This window comes from Ambystoma mexicanum, chromosome 7p (assembly GCF_040938575.1).
Source record: "Ambystoma mexicanum isolate Mex_15411 chromosome 7p, UKY_AmexF1_1, whole genome shotgun sequence".
In the NCBI taxonomy this organism is placed as follows: Eukaryota; Metazoa; Chordata; class Amphibia; order Caudata; family Ambystomatidae; genus Ambystoma; species Ambystoma mexicanum.
In genome coordinates this window covers 39808368-39811854 of record NC_090939.1, presented here as the reverse complement: position 1 = coordinate 39811854, position 3487 = coordinate 39808368, and the positions used below count along the sequence as shown (strand labels likewise).

Sequence of the window (3487 nt, the reverse complement as noted above, 5' to 3'; positions counted from 1 at the left end):
TGAGTCTCCATGTGCTCGCTCATCCTGCAGCAAAGGTTCAGTGAATTTTGGGGATTTATCTTTCCTCACAGTGCTTCATGCTGAGGCATTGCTCGGAAATCAGACCAAAGGCCAATCAAGGTGTTATGCGTTTTACGATTCATACTACACTTGATATCTATCCCGATGCATTAATTTGAGTTTCAACAGTCACTGGGCCTTTCCACTCATTCTCCCAGTGGGGGGACAGGAGAACCTGTATTGGTTTAACTGTGAGAGGAAAATGTATGTAAAAGGCTATCCCATTGGACCCACTAGATGTTTTGGCCACCAATTCTCATCAGCCCTAACCAGCGGTGTCATAGTTGAAGGATCATGGGGGTTGTAGGCCAAATCATCTGGATGTTTACTGGTTGCCCTTCACATGCAGTGCCTACCATGACCACCTGTGCCTACCACGGGATTGTGGAATGCAGTACACAGATCTCAGCAGCTTTCAGCAGGATCAACCACTCCATTCACACAAATAGACTCTTCGACCTAGGCATCAGAGACACTGCTCCAAGATGCATCTCCTCTTTCCTCTCTGGCTGCTCCCAAATCATTTTCCTCCCTCCTTTCTCCTCTGCCCTCACCCATTCCCCCACAGAGTCGCTCAGGGAGCCTCCCTCTCCCCTTCCACCTCTACATTTTGTCCCTCCTGCGCTCATCCGCTCCCCCAATCTCCCCTGTTACAACTATGCCGATAACACTCAAATCACCTTCAAGATCCCCAACTCCCCTTCTTCACCCCTCCCAGATCTTGCATCTTGCCTCTCAGACGTAGACCGCTGGATGATGAACAACCACCTCCTCCTCGATCCTGGGAAACTTGAAATCCTAATCTGTGGCCAAACAGCTCTCTTTCCCCAACCTACCTCATGGCCGCCTTCCATAGGACCCGGGCCACTACATCGCCCTCTGTCAAAAACCTAAAATGCACCTTTAGCTCGTGCTTGACCCTTTCGCGCCACATCTATGCTGTCTCCAGATCATGCACCGTCGACCTCTGCATTCTCAAGCAGATCTTTCCATAGCTCTTCTACCCCTATAAAGTCTCTGCAATCATAGCCATCATCCTCTCGCACCTAGACTACTCCAATTCCCCCTATCTAGGGTGCCTGCTTTTCAGCTCAGAAAGTTTCAACAGATCCAAAACTCTGCAGCATGGCTTCTCCCCTAGAGAACACATCTGTCCCACACTCAGGGTACTTCACTGGCTGCCTGTCAGCCAACAGGCATCCTTCAAAGCCATGTGTGCCATCCTTAAGAAAGACCCTGCTTTCCTCCAAAACAAACTCATATGCTCCCGCCCCACCCGAATACTCAGATCAGGTTCAGGTCCTGGTAGTCCCCCCACTTCAAGTTCTCCAGACTAGGAGGCGTGTGCTTCTGCATCCTTGTACCCACTTTCTGGAACTCACTTCCCCTGTCTCTCCATCTCAGTATGGATCACCTGGCTGTTCCCTCATGCATCCTAAACACCCTCAGTGCTCCCCACAGACTCTAGCACCACCCAGCAGCTAGACCCCGGCTCCCACCTATCTGCCTTTCAGCTACCATGCGTCGTCTCTGAATTATCTTTCTGAAATTATCTATCTTTCTGCCCCCTGCCACCTTCCCCTGAGCCACCGCCCTCATCCGTAGGAGTGAAGAGGGCATCTAGTAACCTGCACATGATGAGAATTCTGAGGATGGGAATGGTTTTGCAATCAAACGGACTCTGAGGGTGGGTATTATTTCACACTTAAGCAAACCGTTAGGTCAAGCAATTGGAGCAATCTGGGGTTTTAAATATTTTATTAGCCAATATGTGGACATTGGGTCCGTGTGAGTACAAGCTCTCCAACATTTTAATTCCCATATTACAACCATTCACAACACAATCTATTTTGCTCAATATTCCATCTCTGTATACACTGCGGATGACAGCTGAAAGCACCCACATTATCATTTTGCCAAACCAATCAAAATGAAAAGTTAGAATTGGCGTGTAAAAGTGGCATTCGTTTGGACACGTATGAACCAGCTGCAACTTGTATGCTATGTTCCAAAGATACCAAAGCCAGTGGATGCACCAGTTTGGATAGCAGTAACAGTAATGTTTTAGACTGCTATATAGTATCTCAAGGTGCCCCTTTACCTAGCGGAGGTCCAAAAGACGGACAGGAATAGGAATGACTTGTCAAATAGTTAACATCTGCAGCTGCAGACAAGAGCAACATTTCAGCATGGTTTAACCGGCCAACATGGAGTCACTTTCACACTAATCAGCAGAGCAATAAGTCCTTTCAAGTAGCATGTTCAATACACAGGGTAATGCACTAGTGTCTTTACAGTGCCACAGAACCAGAAAATCAATTAAAACAAACAGAAAACAGTATTGGTGGTACCACAAGAACTGCATCCTTAAAATAAGTACTCACAGTGTATACAAGTTCACTTGCTTAGGTATTTGAAATACAACTTTATTATGGTCTAAACGAAAAAAAGGAACGGAAATGACAGTAACAAACAGGGTTCACCACTGAAGTGATGTGACTGTAGCAGTCTTTAAATTACATTTGAAACTTGAGGGGTAAAGTAATTGCAGTCCTAAACAGCTAAATATGCAGATCCAAAATATGAAGGAATTAATTTTACTGCCACATTCACTCTGAAGCCCATTCATCTCCTTCAGCATCCCAAAGATTAAGCACATGTTCTGCTCAGCTGGATAATAAAGTGGCAAACACGCTGCACCATCGACACCACAGGACAGTTGCCTTCTGATGCTGGGCTCCAGCCGTACTCCCTCACAGATCGTCGCCTTCATCTGGCAGTGCAGGCGTTTGGGCAATCTGTAAATCTTTTTCCTGCTGTGCTGCCAATGCTGGGTCCATAACAACTTCAGGGGGTACGAGGGCAGGCATTGCTACAAACTCCAAGTTGGGATCACCAATTAGCTTTCTTGCAAGCCACAGGAAGGGTTTTTCAAAGTTGTAGTTACTCTTGGCAGAAATATCGTAGTACTGGAGATTCTTCTTCCTGTGAAAGACTATGGATTTCGCCTTCACCTTCCTGTCTTTAATATCCACCTTGTTGCCACAGAGCACAATGGAGATGTGCTCACAGACTCGTACGAGATCTCGATGCCAGTTGGGGACATTCTTATATGTGACTCTTGATGTGACGTCAAACATGATTATATTTGTTTTTGCCCTGGATTTAGCAGCTTATTCAGCCATGGTTGCAGGGTGTGCAAGTACACAGAATCCGAGGAACGTTCTTCAGTGGGGATGTGTCCAAGCTGCTGCTTTTATAATGGTGTGTTCTTACTGATGCCAGTTAGCAGACCAGTGCGCCAGTGTAACCTCCCCAGACTGTCAGCAGCGCCCGTGAGATCCGCTCCAGCACTTCTGGATATCAACAGCCACATGGTTCACTGTACCTCAGCTCCTCGGTGCCAGTAATCTACATGCTGGGGGAA

The 3487-nt window shown here is 46.9% G+C and overlaps 1 pseudogene; it reads right to left on the bottom strand.

The window, feature by feature from the left end:
* Nucleotides 1-2813: 2813 nt before the first annotated feature.
* On the bottom strand, nucleotides 2814-3200 carry LOC138526499 (GTP-binding nuclear protein Ran pseudogene; annotated as a pseudogene).
* Between the last annotated feature and the right edge of the window lie 287 nt (nucleotides 3201-3487).